This window comes from Lissotriton vulgaris, chromosome 2_1 (assembly GCF_964263255.1).
Source record: "Lissotriton vulgaris chromosome 2_1, aLisVul1.2, whole genome shotgun sequence".
Classification (NCBI taxonomy): domain Eukaryota; kingdom Metazoa; phylum Chordata; class Amphibia; order Caudata; family Salamandridae; genus Lissotriton; species Lissotriton vulgaris.
Window position 1 is genome coordinate 173,858,224 of NC_141687.1, and position 18,986 is coordinate 173,877,209.

Sequence of the window (18,986 nt, forward strand, 5' to 3'; positions counted from 1 at the left end):
ACTACGTTGACATTCTCCATATTTTAAAATCTTAATGTCTTAAAATTTCCCAACTTCCTTGGATGTCTCCATTACAGCTTCTCTTTTTGCTTTCAAAAATTTACCCAACGCGATTGTGATATCTAAAAACGACATTCCTGTAAGGAGAGCAACAGCCTCTGATCGTGTATTCACCTTATACTTTTAAAATATTGGACGTAAAAACATTTTACGCACTGTTAAAATCAATGTACAGTCCAGTAGTATATGTATTTAGGCCTACCCGAACCTTCATGATTTCGTACCTCAACCATTTACTGGGTAACACATCCAAATATGGAAACCGGACCTCCTTTTCCCATTCATTCCTTACCCAGTTTACTGAATTTTTCGACTTCAGGTACTCCAGATCTTGTGATCTGGAATATTCGTGCCCTCGGTCACTAAGCATTTTCTTAGTAAAAACTAAGTCCAATAAAGGTTGTTCGAGGGTCAACTTTAATTGCGCAGCTACTAGTTGAAGGGTTTTCCTCACTTCCCGTGCCCAATGTAAGCTGCTTGCTTGTATTTCCTTTCTGACACCTTCTGTTCACCACCGGGCGTCTGGCGGTTCCAAAATCTTAGCAATGACATTTGTGCCTTTACCTCCCATGCCATCAGGCCTACCTCCAATCTAATAGCTTGCAACATGGAACTGTTTGGTAGGGAGAACAGCATTTTAATTATCTTTCCTCCCTCCCAGTCCCAACCCCTTTTACCACTCAGAGCACTTCAGGGCCGTAGAGAACTTGTGGGGGTATCATAGCTTCAAAAGCCTTTAGTAACGGTCTGAGAGACATGTCACCATAGTCCTTATTACATTTTTTCAATCCACAGACCAATGAGGAAGCCTTTGAACCTTTGAAGTTTGTGCCGCCACGTGGGTATTCCACTTTAATGCACTGTCAAACCAAAGGCCCAGATATTTATATTCACTTACTACCTCTAATTTGTCTAAACCTAAAAACCATTTAAAATGTTTTACCTTCTTCCCGAAACATAGGATCTTTGTTTTCTCCATATTCACCGATAGAAACTTTTTATCACAATATGTTTTAAACGCATTTAATTTCCTTTGGAGGCCCATTTCAGTTTGGTCCATGATCACTAGATCATCAGCATATAAAAGGCATGCAACTTTATTATTATTCATGCGCGGGCTCGCACTCTTATCAACTTCCAAAACCACAGGAAGATCTGCTAGGAAGATTGAAAAGAGCAAGGGTGCCAAGACGCACCCTTGTCTCAAGCCATTCTTTACATGGATTTTCTGCGTTAATGAGCCCTTTGAATCTTTGATGACCTGGGCTCAGTTGTCACTATGTAATTCTTTTAGAATATTTAATATTCCCTCCGGCAAAGCATAGTTTTCTAGCACTTCCCAAAGGCTGCTTCTATCTACTGAATCAAAGGCCGCTCGGAAATCGAAGAAACAGCAACATAGTTTGCCGTTTTGTTCAATCGATTTCCTAGCTAAAGCCCACAGGGCAAAACAATGATCAATCGGGGAGTGGCCGTCTTTAAACCCACCCTGTTCCACTGGTACAATTGACCGAAGTTCCGCCCACTCTTTTAACTTACCGAGTATCATCTTAGCAAAAATCTTTTCTCCTATATCTAATAGGTTAATTAGCCTGTAGTTTTCAGGGGCATGTACATCTCCTTTCTTGTGCAGTGGCCTTATTATTGCACCCTTCCAGTTTGCAGGTATTACCCCTTGCTCTAGTATTAAAGTAAACATTTTTTAGAAGAATTCCGCCCACCAGAGCTGGTTTGAATTTAATATCAGGGCCAGCATGTCATCCGGGCCCGCCACTCTAGTTAAGTTTAAAGTCCTAATTATCCTAAGGACATTTGTTACTGAGCAATCATCTTTAAGATCCTCTACTAGATCTCTCCACTGCTTTGGTACCGAATTATCAGACAACCTCCCCGGGGCATACAATTTCTGAATATACTCAGCCCATGCATCTTCCTCTACTACACATGTCATTGGGGAAATCAAAGGTTCCCTAGCTGACTGTATTAGCTTCCAGAATTGCCGTAGGTTCTTATTTTCAATGGTTTCCAATATTTTGCCCAGCAGGATTCTTAATGGATCCTTTTTACATTGCGGATTAACACATTATATTCTCTCTTTATTTTTACTACGTTTTCCGCCTTTGCTCGTGTAAATTTTTTGCGTAGGCTACACTCTTCTCTCCTAATTTCTCTTTTTTTCATTAAACAATCTTGATTAAACCATGTTCCTTTCTTACTTTGGGTATTTCCTTTCTTGTTCTGCTCATTTGCAGGGGGCCTTAGTTCTATACTTATACTTTCCACTACTTGTTTTATTTTTTCCACAAACCAGACTAGGTCTTGGCCCTTCAAACAACCTAACTGAATCTTATGTTGCAGGCTTACTAACTTATCAATAGATTTTTCAGATAACCTAGTGGTCATCCGCTTCGGATACTCTGTCCCTTGCCAGAAAACTCTGTCGCAAGCCATGTATTGTGCTATTCCCAATTCTAACTTTATTAGATTGTGATCACTACATTCCATGGGGTTAATGCTAAAATCTTTCACTAACTCGAGATTCCATGCCGGCATAAACACATAGTCTATTGGGTAATTATGTGCCCCATATTTAAAAGTTTTCTTTGCCGGGCGGTCTTGGACTATCCTTCCGTTTAGACAAAATAAACTTTTATTTAATAAATAGTTACCCAATTCCACCGCATCTGTAGAGGTTTTTATTTCCATAAACTCTGCATTTTTTATATCATATGCCTCTAGAATTTCTGAGTACCATTGATCAGACAATTTTGAATTTAGTTTATGGTTAAAATCTCCCGTTAACACAATCAGGTCATTTCCATACATATGACAAAGTGCATCCATATCATTCTTAAAATGTAACTATTCAACCCCATATTCCTTTGTTGAGTTCCATTGCATATACACATTTAGGATCAGCATAAATTTATATTTCTTATCCGCTAATGTGGTTTGGATTCTGCAGGCTAAAAGCCACTTACACTTTACAGATATCAAAATGGTTTTAATTGTTAGAGTTGTTGATATCATTGTCAACAAGCCACCTGCGGGGCACCCGGAGTTCGATTTTACAGCTGCACGGTGGACTTGTCGGAACCCTTCAACTATTTGGGGAACACCACAGAGCCAGGTCTCTAGTATACAAATTATGTTGTTCTTTTTTGCAAGTTCTTTCACAGCTTCACGTTTTAGATGTGTTCCCAATCCATTTATGTTCCAAGAGACCAATTGTATGCTCTGTGGCTGCCCCATTGCCTATTCTACATCACTTAAAGGCCCATTCACTACTGAATCCTCTCTGTAACTATATGAGGGTCCTGCTAAGCTGGAGGGGTTACTCCAATTCTTCCATGCCTCCAGCATATCTGTATTGTTTATTACTATGTTAAAATGTTCTCTTCCTTCCTCTATTTCCTTCTCAGGGAGCCTCACCTGCCTCTTGCTTAGCCCCGCATGGTATTTTAGGAAAGGTTTCTGCTGGGGCACCTTAAACATTGGCGCTAACTCTTCTTTGGGCACTAGACAAATCCCCTCTTTACGGATTTCTTGCTCTGTATTTTCTATTGCGGACGTCACCAAGCCCGAATAAAGCTGTACTTTGGTGACCTCCTTGTCATCCCCAATTGTTTGAAATCCCACCTTTTTTAAATCTCGAGAGCCTATTCCATTTAAATTTGGGCAATGGGCAAAAACCTTGAGTAGGTGTGCTCTATTTAAATACCCACTCTTTTTAAGTTTTTTGCCACCCCTTCCCAATTTTACATGTTCAAAATAAAGCCATTTATTCCCTCTGTCAACCACTTCTTCTGGCTTTGTAACACCTTGATAGTGTTGTGTATTTAATCTAGGTATCACTTTCAGGCTACTTTCTTGGTTTACATTACTTTTATTTTTGATGGTGGGCAACCAAGCCTGTGTCTTTGCTAGTTTTGAGGCTACATGGATCTCCTTATCCTGTTGGGTTTGCTTCCTATTATACTTCTCTTTTTTTGCTGGGAAGCTGGCCCATTTCTCAGAATCAATACCTTTCTGGGCCCTCTTTGTTTTATTCGATTGAGACTTAAGCTTATGTGTTACCTCTTCTAATGCCTCCTTCCTCCCCTTTCCTTTTTTCGTCGCTCTTAGATTAAACTTTCTTTGTGCAACACTACCTGAGCCATATTCATTTAAAATGGCCATAATGCATATATTCACCTCTCCTTTTTACCAACATTGGCCATATTGACACATAAACTTCATGGCCATCAATGTGAGCTTCATCAACCTGGCTTACAGATGGGAGATCGGCTAATCTATCATCCCCCTCCCTCTCTTGACCCGTAACCACGGGTCTAAGACAGGTCTCAACATTGAAGGCGTTTGGCCTCTAATGCCCTGTAATTCTCCCTCAATTTTAGAGAGGTATGTTTTTTGACTTTTCAGGACATCGTGGTTTAGCATTGTTATTTCTAACAATCCTTGTAGCGATTTTTGCACCATTAACATCATTTCTAACATTGAAACTGCCGGGGATTCAGAAACTTCCAAGTTTACATCCAGTGACCGGTTTCCCCATTTGTGTCACTGCTTTTGTCCAGGTCTTCCTGGTCATTGACTTCCCCCAAGACCTTCTTTACAAATCCAACTGGACAACCGTCTGGGTTATGGGCAGAATCGTCACTGTGGTTAAGGGCCAGACTATCTTCCTCTTTCTCTTCCGATACCTGTTGAGTTAATCTTGGGGAGGAAGAAAGTCTCGGTGACATTATTATCCCCTACTGCCCTGTCAGGGACAGGACTGATCGGTTAACCAAATCTATGGAGTCTACCAAATGTCCATCGGATATTAGGGAGGATCCCTCTTTCCATGTTTCTTCCACTTCTTCTGTTTCTATAGACTTTGCAGGAGAAAAAACCCGTTTAAAGTGCTTTCCCACGAACTCCTTAATTGTACTAGATACTATGCTCCCTTACTTCCTCCGTGTTGTGCTTCCTTGGGAGCCTTGGGCGTTTTTCCTTTTAATTTTTGGGGGGCGTTTTGATTTTTCCTTTACCCTCCTGGGAGAAGGACTCTCCTGGGTAACCTGTTGATTATCCCCATTCAGTTCTGCCTTCTTTGTATTCCCTAGTGTGCGTTTATTTTTCTGTGGCGCCATTTTACTCCCTTTATGTTTCACTCAACACTTCTAATAGCGTCGAATTTCGTCAATTATTAAATTAAAATAACTGATATTTCACTTACCTCTGTAGTGCCTTCTTCTTGTGCTTGCGCTCTTGCCCATGCCCTTTTCCGTTTCTCTCTTGTAGGGTTATAGCTTCTCTCTCCACTCAAAACTTTACTTATTTAGGGTTATATTTAAGGCTGCAAAAGTCACTCCAGAAACTCACCCAAAGCTAAGCTCCTACTTCCTTCCCCCCCCCCCCCCTCTACCTTCCCGTAGTTCAAATGGGCTCAGGCGGAGGCGTGGGAGCTTTTGCTTGCTTCTTTATTTTTAAACGAGGTTCTGCCTGCCCGTGTCTGTGAATTCCCAAGACACTAGCAAGCCTCAGCAAATCCTTAGCGAGTCAGCTGCGTGACCGGTGGAGTGTGTCTGGCACCGATTCTGTATTTCGTCACACTCCAGCGAGTACCCAGGCCCGAGCTCCTCTTTACCTCGGCTCCGTTTTCTCACATGGAGTAAGCCTCTCGGCACGTCCCCCGCTCGTCACCCGCTGCTCACTTGCTCGCATTCAGCAAAGCGCCCTCAGTTGACCTTCGTGTTCGCGTCCGCGTTCCGCTTCCTTACTTAAACCCGTTGGCTTCCGGCTTTTCACTTTTCACGGAGCTCTGCTCCTGCTCCGTTTTTCACCTCCAGCATCTAGCCTCCTGCTGCTGGATGAAACTCCAGCAGGGGAAGCTGTACAATAGGTTTCCTGTCACAGTGAGGTGTGACCACCTCCCAGACAGGCTCTAGTGTATTGGGGCTGTGTGGGTGCACTCCAAGATTGCTTTGATGTCTGCACTGGAGGCACATTTGGTGTCCCTGTGCAAAGTCCAGATCAAACCGGTTGCAGGGGCAATCAGCCCCTGCTCTGGCGTGAAACTGGACAAAGGACATGGGTAAGGCCACCCCTCTGTCCTGACCCTCCCATAGGTGGGTCCCCAGAGTTTATCCCACCCCTTCCTTGGGTATAAAGAAGGAACCCCTGACTACAGGACTTTAGATTTTACCTGGACTAAACTCTGCTATAGAAACCAAGTACTTTGACGATCTGCACAACATTGGATGACTGAAGAATCTCCCTTGGAGTAAAGAAGTTACTTCCCTGCAAGGCAGGCACCTAAACGCATCTGACCAGTTTGCATCTACGCAGCTCTGCTCCCGATGGACTCCGAAGATTTTGCAACACAGGAGGTGGGTTCCCAAGCTTCCCCAAGGTCAAAACCATGCTCTCAGTAAACCTGTGACCCGCAGCCCTCGTAAGGACTGTGCAACCCAAACCTCTGGACACCATGAACATTTGCAGCAGCATATACCTTTGGTGATCCCTGAGGCTGTGCTTTGCGCAACTTGTAGTCCAAGCCCTGAGCAGCGCTTTCACTGAAGATCACTGGCCTACACTCCACGAGTGTTCTGTGGGCTGGTGTTTTTTGATTCCTCTTGAGGCCCCTTTGCGATCCCTGGTCCATCAACCTGTGGGTCCCTGAGAAGGTAACCTTAACTTTCTGTGGGCTTTCCTGGTTGCTCCCGGTGTGCCCTGACTCTCCATATCTTGGGGAGTCCCAAGGACCTTGCTGGTTCTTACCGAAGCATCTTTTCTCTGACTGCATGAGTTGTAGTTGCCAAGTCTTGTTGGTCTCCAAGCCGGGCACCGACCGCCCAGCACTCGACATTCTTCGTGGGACAGCTTGCCTGCGGACTCTGGTTGTCATCGACATCTCCTTGTCCCCGTGGCTGCAGAGTCAAGCTTCACCTCTTTGCACCTGAGGCACCCGACATCAGTGGACATTCGTCTACCGAGTCCCTGGTCACTGGCAAGCGACCCAGACACTGTCCCCTCTGCTTTCAGGTTCTTCTCATCTCTGATTCCGGCTTGGATCACCAGACACTTTCCTTCGTCACTGCAGCAGAACTTTGCAGTAACTCTCCATTGAAAATGACGAGGATTCCAGACACCATTTGACACCTATGCACCCGGCTTCCCTGGGTGAGGTAACACGAGTACTCTGGTGCTCAGATGGGTGCTGGCCCTAGAACCTTCTAAGTCTAAAAGGGCTTGATCAAAGTTCTCTTCTAAGTGTCCTTTAACTCTAAAATTCCAACCGCGACTTTCCCATAGGATTGTACGGAGCTCGCGGCTGCCTTCTCACACTGCACGATTCCCTGTGGGTCCCCTGTGTCACTACCTTGGGTGGTTCCTTGGGGTCCCAGCGATTCGACGTACTCTAGGCACTGTGTCTAGTCAAGTCAGGTTTGTTATACCACTTTCTTAATGTATGGTTTGGTCTCCCCCTGGAGCCCACTGTGTATTGTGCTATTTATGGTTGTTCTAGGGTTTTGATATTGTGTATCTTGCTCTCTAATTTCATAAAGAGGTTAGTAGAGAGTGTTTAGTAATAAATACATATATTTTATATATACCTTGTGTGGTTCTATTTTCATTTAATCATTCAGGAGATTATAATCTGGTAAAGCAAGCTTCTTTACATTTCTTCGAGACTGAGCCTGAAGGCTGCTCTCCATAGCTATCACTAGGATAGCTTTCAATAAAGGTTGTCTTAAACCTAATCATCAATAAGTGTTGTTTGGACTGGTACAGGGTGCCCACTATAACTAGTGGACAGCATATACCAGGCCAACTTCTCACACACTGTGCCTCCCAAGTACTTCAAAATAATAGAAAGTGAACAAAGACCACTATTGTGGAGGGAAAGCCTTTGAGAATCGCACACTAAAACTTCGGTTGGGGGCACTGTTCCCACCAACGTGCGCGCGTGGGTGCGCGCACACGTCTGTATCATGAAGCGCGCAGACTTGTGTGAAGAGCGCGCACACACACAGCACTTCAATCAACAACATTTGCGCCGCTGCTTTTAAAAAGCGAGCAGCGCGAAAACCAGGTGTTTCTTTATGTTTGCTTTTGTTTAAAGTATTCATGTTAATTGCAGCGCCGTCACGAGCTGCAATTAACATGAGCACTTTAAACAAAAGCAAATAATGTGGCCATCACCCCTCAGCTGCGCTCTATTAAGTAGAGAAATGCAGCAACTCTACAAACACAGCGTGTGCTTTTCACGTCGTGTTTTTAGAGTTGCTGCATTTTTTTTCTTAAAAGAGCTGGGCTGCGGGGTGATTGTGGGGCTTTGTTAAAGTTTTCAGGTTTCAAGCACTTTACCTCGCATACACATTACACAGAGACACTCAATCATAGTGTGTAAATCAATGTTTAGGAAATGTTACATAAGAGAGAGGAATAAAATGTATTTTCTCAACAGAGCTGGGCTGCTAGGGTTTTAAGCAAACGTTTGTAGTGATATTTGGTACTGCACACATGCACGGTGTGGTTCCTGGTGCACATAGCCACGGCTGAAGCGCACAGAGACCCTACACTGCCGCACACAGAGGAAAAAAATTAGAGGGAACATTGGTTGGGGGTGGTACGATAGGGGTACCGCACTGCCTGACATATGTAAATATTACTGGGCGTCTCAATTGGTAGCCATTAATCACTGTATACACCAATCACCGGAGGAGCCCGCTTATCTCATGGATAGATACTTTTTAGGCAAGAGTGGATATACTAAAACTCCCTATACTTCACTCAGTCGCCTGCCGCTGACGGGCCCAACCAACATCGCAGTCCAATTCTGAAACATGGTTCAGTAACAGATGGTATGGGAAAACAAGATAACACAACATACCCCATTGTGGGATGCAGAAACTTTAGGGGCCATGGGCTAGTATCAGGGCTTCGTTAAATGGGACCTAATAGGCATATCCAAGTGGACGATCTGTGGGCAAGGGGATACGTAAGATCTTTTGAGATGCTCCAGCAAGAATAGAAGCTGTCCAATACAGAAGTGTTTTGTTATCTACAGATTAAGCCCGCACTGCAAGCAGCAATTCCTAAAGGTACAGAATGCCCAGAGTCTTCCCCACTAGAGAACAGAATCATAATAGACCACATGAGCACGAAAGCCATATCCCTAACGTACCAGAAACTGGTTAATAATTTCCCAGACCTCCTTGCTAAGCTCAGAGGAAGGTGGAAGGCAGACATAGGGGAGCTAGAAGATGACAAATGGCAGGACGCTCTGTCATCCCCGAAAGAAGAAGCCATATCAAGCAAATTCACATGAATGCAACTAACAATACTCCACAGAATATACTACTCATGCAGCAGTCTGGTAAAAATGGGTAGAGTAGAAGATTCTACCTGTAGGAGGAGTTGTGGCAAATAGGGCACCTACTATCACATACTATGGGGCTGCCCTCACAAACAACAATATTGGGCCACCATAGTACGGAAAATGACAGGTCACAGGGATAGAAATCCCCCCCCCCCCCCCCCCCTCCGTGCTAGTGCATCCTTAATGTATGGAAACCCACAGACCTCAGCAAGAAAGGGAGGATCTGGGTAACATTGGGACTGATATTCGCAAAGTGCAATATAGCTAAACACTGGGGGGGGCGCCAGAAACACCAAACTGGCGAGAGTGCATAAGGGACCTTGATTGGTGCATGATGGCAGAAAAAACAGTGTGCGAAAGCAGGGGATTTCCCAGGAAGTGGAACATGTGGAATACTTACAGAGAGAACTTGTGTGTGAACCCGGGTGGGGAAATGCAGTGGAGGACAGACCAGATGGACGATTCCCTGTGACACCAAGACACAAAAACAAAAAGGTGGGAGGCTTGCGGAGGAAGGCTGGTAAACCCATGAAAGTAAAATATGTATATGATACAGCAAAAGGTTCTGAGTAAATCGCATTATGTCCTGTCAAAAATCAATAAACAGATGTTTTCTAAAAAATAATTCACCCTTGGATTCCACCAGACATCTTCTCAGTCCTATTCAGAGGAATTTCTTTCCGAGTCGCCCATTGTCATCTATGAGAGATGTCACCTAACCCTATGCAGCCGGATTCCCTGGTGCAGGTAACCTGGTTTCTGGGGGAACCAAGGTGGTGTGCCTCTTCAAACTTTTTCATGCCAAAGGGGTGTCTTTGGGGTCCTCTGGGAAGAGTACTTTTTAGGTCTCGCCCTGGCGAAAGCGCGCATGGGATTTGGTCGCTCGCGTGAGTCAGTCTACTCGTAGCAGCCGATGTGCATGCTCATGACGACGGCGTCTTGCGAGCTAACACCGCGCTTTCAGTTTCGCGGCCGACAATCCAGGGAGCTCCATGCACCATGGCCGCCGCCATGAAAATCCGGGCGGGGTGAATCCATGGAAATGCAGCCCTCAGCCCCAAGAGCAGTGTGCACCACGGCCGCCGCCGCCATGAAGATCTGGGGGGGGGGGAATCCATGGAAATGCAGCCCTCAGCCCCCAGAGCAGCGGTAAGCTAGCTTCGGGGTTTCAGTTTGAACCGCAAAACCAGCGTGGGATCCCTCCTATTAGCTTGTGATCCCTCCCACCAGCGTGCAATACCTTCCAGTAGCGCGCAATCCCTCCTATTAGCGTGTGATTTCTCCCACCAGCGTGCAGATCCCTCCTATTAGCGTGTGATCCCTCCCACCAGCGTGCGGATCCCTCCCAGTAGCTTGCGTTTCCTCCCATTAGCATATGATCTTTCACAACGGCGTGCAATCCCTTCCATTAACGTGCGATCCCGCCCAGTAGCGTGCGATCCCTTAGTAGCGTGCTATCCATTCGGCAGGGCTTCTAGAGTGTTAGAAGCCCCCCAGCAGTGGCTTGTAACAGCTGGACGTTCTCAGCAGGATTCTTTTAGTGCTGCTGTGAGTCTGCTCTGTTATCTCCATCGTGCAGTGTCCTGACAGATGCAGGCTACCAGCAGTGCGAGCTCCCTTCAGCAGTGCCCTGGCACAGCCATGGGTACCCTGTAGTGTGAGATCTGTTTGTCAGTGCTCTCAGCAGTATTCAAGCAGTGTTAGAAAACTCCTGCGATGCTCCAGCAGTGCTCTTGTAGCGCTGCGGTAATTTTGCAGTGTGAGCTACCTTCTGCAGTGCTCTCAGCACAGTGTGAGCTCCCCTCAGCAGTGCCCTGGCACAGCCAGGGGTACCCCGTAGTCTGAGCTCCCTTCTGCAGTGCTCTTATAGCACTGCTGTAATTCTGCAGTGTGAGCTCCCTTCTGCAGTGCTCTTATAGCACTGTGGTAATTCTGCAGTTTGAGCTCCTTTCTGCAGTGCTCTTATAGCGCTGCGGTAATTCTGCAGTTTGAGCTCCCTTCTGCAGTGCTCTTATAGCGCTGTGGTAATTCTGCAGTTTGAGCTCCCTTCTGCAGTGCTCTTATAGCGCTGCAGTAATTCTGCAGTATGAGCTCCCTTCTGCAGTGCTCTTATAGCAGTAATTCTGCAGCGGTAGCTGCCTCCTGCAGTGCTCTTATAGCACTGTGGTAATTCTGCAGTGTGAACTCCCTTCAGCAGTGCTTTTGTAGCTCTGCATTCATTCTGCAGTGTGAGATCCCTTCAGCAGTGCGCTCCGCACAGTGTGAGCTCCCTGCAGCAGTGCTCTTGTGAGCCCTGCGGTAATTCTACAATTGTAGCTGCCACTGCTGCGGTCCTTCTGTAGGGGTAACCCCCTCCTGCAGTGATATGTCACAGCTACATGATCCCAGCCAGGTGAGCTGCCTTAGATAGTGCTCTTTTAGTGCTACAGTATTTACTATTCCAAGGTGATAGATGCCACTTGGAGCGAAATATAAATATACAAGCATTGGCAAAGCCAATAGGTTTTGCCCAGGTCTTTAAGTCGAGGGGTTGTTTCGCCCGACTGGTAATTTGCTGCTTCTATCATTGCATCCAGATATATAATACAATAAGCTTCAGAACACTTATAACAAGCAAGGACTTTTTGCTTTGCCAATGGTTGTTATAGGCATAAGATAAATAAGCAACAACTATAGATTCGTTGTATACAATATTGAACATGCTTCTGTTCTGAAATGAGACTGTGAACGAACTATTACGAGTTTTATTTTTTTCATCCTGAGGCTGAGGGCAAAAATGGAGAGCCCGATAGAGACCCGTCTTGCCACCTGCTCTCGCCGCGAGACTATAGCCGTCGGCTCAGCCGACAACGAGGGGAGACAAGAGATGGCCACGCGCCACAGCATTGTCAATGGGAGAGACAAGAGCTGGCCATGTGCGCATGGGATTTGGTCGCGCGCGTGAGTCAGTCTACTCGTAGCAGCCGATGTGCACGCTCAAGGCGTATGCTTCGATTCATACGGTAGGTATGTTTCGATTCACACACAACGTTGTTCTGGGAAACGCAGAAACAAAAGCGTTTAATTCTGAAACTTTTTGTACTTTAGAAGAAGCTATCGCCTCCGAGATTAAAGTAACAGAGAATCTATAGGAACGAAACTAACAACTCAAATAGACGCGGTAATTCAATACAAATGCGCTGTGTTATTAAATAAATGAGAGTAGTTATGTACATCAGACCCTGAGGCCTGTGGAAGCTGTGTGGACAGTAGCAAGGAAAAGGAATCTCTTTACTACACCTGACCCGGTCGGTGTCCCCGTCGGTGTCTCGTCATCCGGTCGGTGTATGAAAGGGCCCACCGGTTATCGTGCCATAAGAGCGGATGGGGTGGTGCGCACTTCAATTAATCAATTTAAATATTTGGTAGTTGTACTTCACAACCTATCGGCCTGACATTGAGGGCAAAGTCGTGTATTTACTGTAGCCACTGAAGGCGGCCCCTTCTCAGAGGATGCAGCAGGTAGGCGTGCGTCGTGGCCCCGGAAATCCACGGATATGTTTGGTTTGAGAGGGCGAGGGAGACTGAGAGGTGCGGATATTAAGCTCCAAGCAAACAGGACTGGAAGAGAAAATTCAGAAAACTCATACACCTAAAAAAGTAGCATACATTTGCATATCGTTACAGTGTTGAAGTTATACAAGACTCTGTAGGTGTTTTGCACGTAGGACAGCTGGCATGCATGTGTGCGTACTGCAGGCAATTTGTAGTGTAATATCAAGGAATCAGCAGTAAAAGGCGGCTCATTAAACAGGGCCGCAAAACGCCAATAAAGCGGCCCACACACTGGCCTATCAGGCCAGCCCTTCTGGCACTACCGGCTTTCCCTGTAGGCCAGTCCACCCCCTCCAACGAATGATAAAAACAATAACTACAGGCAACTCGGCCAACTTATGGGAAGACCCAGACTGTGAACCAGCAATCAAGACGTCTTTACATTTTGAGTTTATCTTGTCATATGAGCTACTCCTTCAAAGACAAAGGTGTAATGTCAGGTTATGCCTTCTGGCAAATTGCTGTTTATTTGGAAGCAGGCGTTTACTTTTATATCTATGGCTGCAATGTGAGATGATTTTGTAAAAGTGACCCAGGTGCCAGGGTATGAAAGACCTTAGGATGCCTGTTTCTTTCTTAACACACAACAACTTGTACATTTCTGTAAATTAACTATACACATATTTCAAAATATATGAGCAGATAGGAAACCACAAAAGAAGCACTTTATAAAAAAATTGTTCTGAAGTGTGATGGAAACAAAGATTTATACAGGATCATAACAAATCAAGACACTTTACTTTGTGATGCTCAAATTTTAAATATTTGATGATGATGATATGTGCTATATAGTTTTACCAGTAACATTGCATGTCTATACAAATGTAGTGTAATTTTAATGGGAAATGTGCTGTGTGTAATTAACTGTGCGCTCCCTCACCATCCTCCAAAAAGGCACTAGGTGCTGTGGAGCGCGAGATGCTTCAAGAAAGAATGATATCAGTGGAAAGCATTCATAAGGCCATGCTGCCGAGTGTGATCATAATTATGTTGGACCAGCAGCAATAATAATGCGGAGTTTCCATCCCATGTCACTTCCTGCGAAGTCCTGGGTTGTGACGCACCTTCCGGTGACGTCATGCGCTCTGATGTCACTTGAATATTGCCCAACTTGGTTATTCCCCCAACTTCATTCTTAGGACTTGAGTCCTGTTCCGTCGCGTCTCACCACACGAATACAATAGAATTCGATTTTCCTTAACTATGCTAACCTTTAAAGTTGTGGGAGGCTTTAGGGACAAAGGTGAGGTCCTGCATAACTCTGACCTACCGCTAATAGCGCTGCATTCACAAGCGATATCTGGGGGCAGGATAGTGAGTCTCTGAAACCCCTGCTTGGGGGACTCACGAGGGGGGGGAGGAGGGAGGGGAGAGGGGGACTCACAAGGGAAGGGGAGGGGAGGGAAGGGGAGGGGGGGAGCGGCACACGGCGCTGGCACCGTTTATTTACACTACTCTGTGCTTGTGCATCTGCGGCCAATCTGTCAGCCAGGCCCTGATTCAAGTTTGACAACGTCTGACACTTCCCTCTCTCTAGAGGTAGTCTGTGAAATATACTTACTGGTGAGTAGGAATTATAAGAACATATTTTGCATCCAACCCTCTCAAACCCAAACACACAGGCCCGGGATTCGGGAAAACACCTGAAACATCATTTTAATGTGCGTTTTAAATGTATTAATACCCCCTAGATGCTACTCGAAGCCACATAGAAATTAAGATCGTTTTGGGGGCAGGTATGAAATGTATTTGCATCCCTCTAACCCACGGGTATCAGAACGCTTTAAATCAGCACGCTTATAATAAGCAACACTAGCACTCTATATTACTGGCAACTTTGCTTAGCATAAGCAACAGCTAAATATTCACAAACAATGTTTATATACCAATTTCAAATTAAAGAAAATAAATTAATGCAAAGCATTGTCATTTACAATGCCAGTAACTCAAACTTTAATGCTGCGAGACCTATTGCATTGCAAATGCTTGTTCTTTAAAACTGCAACCGTGACTTCTCCATTGACTTCTATTCTACATGCAGCTGTGTTTCCACTCTGCACACAGCCCCCTTGGAGTTCCTGGGTACTGACCATCAGTGGTTCCTGGTTCCCCAAGCTCTTCTAAGTCCTTTTGTCCAAGTCTCGTTCTCCTTTGCAGTTCGCATTCCACTTATTTAGTATATGGTTTGGTCTCCCCCTGGAGACATGTGTATATTTGTGTATACTTTCCTGAATTATTTTAAGTATTCCCTATGTGTAATATTGATATCTACGGATAGAAGATAGACCAAGTGATAGTGATTGTGTTGTGTTAATAAATATAATTATTTTTCATAGACACTGTGTGGTTCTTTCTTATCTAATCTGCACTGTTGATTAAATGTAGTAAAACAAACTGCTTTACAAACATTCAAGATAAGCCTGAAGGCTGCTCTCCACAGCTACCCTTTTGAAAGCTTAAAGGGTATCAAAGACCACTAAAATAACCATAAGGGTTGCCTGGATTAGTGCAAGGTGAATCACTTCTTTAAGTGTGCACCATATACTAAGCCCGCCTCCTACACAAACATTTTAAGATTCCTGGGCATTGCGGATACTGGACTGATCATGGTGCATCCCGTACCAGGGTATAGCAGATAATGGCACGAGAGTCGTCCTTTATATAGTGGAACATTTTGGACTCTTACCTAGGAATGGTGTTATACATATAGGTACACTGTAGATGCAAGACTAATAAAGGCTATTTATGTACTGGACCACTGGGATTTCTTCCCAAAAGAAGGTGCTTTAGAAAGTGCAGAGGTATTGATTTGCAAACAATATATCTGATAACCTGGGCAGGAAAAATACATTAGTTTGGTCCATTTTTCCAACCATCTGTTGGAGTGAAGGGGAATCCTACCATTCACTCTCTAAAAGGGTTGCGCTAACTGGCTTAGTCAGACTTTGTTTTTGGTGTAAATATATTACAATCATGCAGGAAGTCGATCTTTGTTCCATCAAGTTACATCAAAATGAAGGACAAATAGTAACAGCGGCCCCACAAGGAGAAATCACTGGCACAATAAAAAGTGCATGTACTGACTAACCAAAGTCTGCTGTCAACAATTACATTTTCTGGAATTTAAGCAAACCGAGCCCTACAATCAGTTTAGCAAGAGAACTATTACCGCAAAAAAATGGGAAAACTTACTTATGTGTGTGAAGGAGAAAGATGTTCAATGATTTTGGAGACTCTCAGCGTGGACCACCGGGTCGATGGGGTTTGAGGTAAATATTCAGTTAATTTCAGAGGAAATTTAGGGCCAAAGTTAAGAAACCAAAGTTAGAGCTCGGAGCTGCGCCAAAATCAGCAGCGCTGCGCTCTGACATTTTTGAAAATGCAGGGATGCGCCATAGTCACAAGAATATGGTGCATCCCTGTGTTTCCTCAAGCGGTGGCTCAAAAATTCTGCCTGGTGCAAGCGCAGGCACCATGCCGCCATGTTGCAAGGGTGCCTGTGCTGCAGGAATGATTGCTTATGTGCAGGAAGGGGCACCTTCTGCCAAATAAACAATAATTCATGGCAATTTGCTCTTTCCATGGGTTGCTGCAGAATGCCCAAGGTTTGGAAGCCCCTGTTCTGGGCTCCATTCCTCAGTCCACCGATTTTCAAAGTGCCCGGATAGGGACCAGCAGGGCTGGCATAAGAAACTCTGACTGGACCCTATGTTGGAAGCCCCCCGCTGTGGACTCAGTTCCTTTGCCCATTGTGTCACTTGATGCCCTGACACTCAGGGAGACCTCTCCTGTTTATCCATGATAATAAGCTCTGACTGGGTTCGGAGTTGGCCCTGGATTGGAAGTCTTTGGAACTGGGCTTCATTCAATGGCCCACCATGTCTCAAAGTGCCTGCGATGGAACCCATCTATGACAAAGGCCCAAGTCAGAGTTTCAGTAGGCCCACGGTGGAAGCCATTGGCCCTGGACTCTGTTCCATGGCCCATTGTGTCACTTGGAACAGGGGATGGGGACCTGCAAGCCTGGGCAGGCCTCCCATGCTTGCCTGGGGATATGAAGAGCTCGCCAGGCCATGGGTCAGAGCTCTGACTGACCCTGGGGTGGTAGCCCCCGGCCCTGGGCTCCGTTCACCAGCTTGCCATGTAACAAAGTGCCCGGGATGGGTTCCTACAGGTACCGGGAAGTCTCCCCTGCTTGCCCGTAAAAGAACTTGCTGTGACTGGGCTCCGACCCATCCTGGGCCCCTTTCTATAGCCTGCTGGGTCTCATGTAGACTGGGACAGGCTCACAGAGGTCTCCCCTGCCTGTTTCTCTTCTGAAGCTGCGAACGGACCCCATGATATCCCTCCATAGCCCTCTCCTGTTACTCAGCTTTCAGATCCAAGAACCCAGGCCTTTGGATTATTAGGGACAACATGTGAGGCAAGTGATCTGGCGAGCGCAAACAAGATTTGACATCCCTCAGCTTGATTTCCAGTTGCTAGGAAGTCTCTAGTGCCATTTTCTAACGTGGGCAGTTATAAGCGGCCGCATTCAGAGGACTGCTTCTCAAGTGGATTTTCTACTCAAGAAGCAGCAAAACCAACTCGAAAATAGGTTTTTGATTAACTATTCTGCCCAAACGGATGGTTCAGGTAGTTTTAAGTGCAAAAAGAATTTTCTTTTATTTCACTTGGTTTTCCCTGCAATAAGGAAGTACCATATGGGTAGATGCATCAACGTTGTCATTTGCGATTCCTTATTTGCGAAAAATAAGGAATCGCAAATAAGGAATCGCAAATGGCAATGCATCATTTATTTCGCAATTTTATTGAGATTCGGTAAAAATCGCAATTTTTACCGAATCGCAATAAAATTGCGAGTTTCAAATAGCGAATTCGCAATTCCCATTCAATCCTATGGGCTGAAATGCCCATAGGAATGAATGGGAATTGCGAATTCGCAATTTGAAATCGGATTTCAACAAAGCATTTCAAGGGTGGAGAGGGGGGTCCAAATGACCCCCCCCTGCACCCATGAAATGCACTTTTACCTGTAAGTTACATACACACATGTCCATGTGTTTGTAACTTACAGGTAAAAGTGCATTTCATGGGTGCAGGGAGGGGTCATTTGGACCCCCCTCTCCACCCTTGAAATGCTTTGTTGAAATAAGGACAAGTGTGTCTGTAACTTAACAGTTTAAAAAATGCATTTTTGTGCGTTTTTAAACAATTTTGCAAATTTCCACGAGGTTCAACTTCGTGGTAATTTGCACTTGCAATTTGTAAATTCGCAAATGTTTTGAGAATGATGCATTGCATTTAAGGAATCGCAAATTTGCGATTCCTTAAAAGCAATCGCATTTTTGGAATTCGCTAAAAATAGCGATTTTCCAAAAATGCTTGATGCATCCCAGAAACCAATTTAGGAAGTGCAAACGGACGATTTTTGCGATTCGCACCGTTTGCACTTCCTAAAAAGGTTGATGCATCTAGGCAATAGTGACTTTAACATTCTCTTCCTATCCAGAAAGCTCCTCCCATTGCTTTGTCCATCCCTTGGTCCCTTTTCATTTGGATTTGGAGGTGCAATGATCACTCTCTTTGTCTGCAAAACCTGCTGCATTATTACAGTTGGATTTGAAGGACTTTTTAGGTGAGATATCAACTCAAGTAAATTAAAATAACTTTTAGAAAGTTTGTTGTTTGATGGAGGCCATGCACCAGTATTTTTCTGTACCTTTTATGTTTTTCTCAATTTTTAAATTTGATTTTGGGTGGCCTGGAGTTAAAGTAGGGCCTATTTTGCATTTACTTTTTTAGTTTTGTGAAGGGAAAAGGTTTGCACAGTTTTGAGAGGGCTGGTAGCCTACTTTTAAAACTGTGAAAGTACTTTTTCTCTATTTTCTCGTTTGTGAATTTTCACTATTTTGCTAATTTTAGTGTGGGGCCTAGTCTGCCCACCAGCCACAGCCAGCTG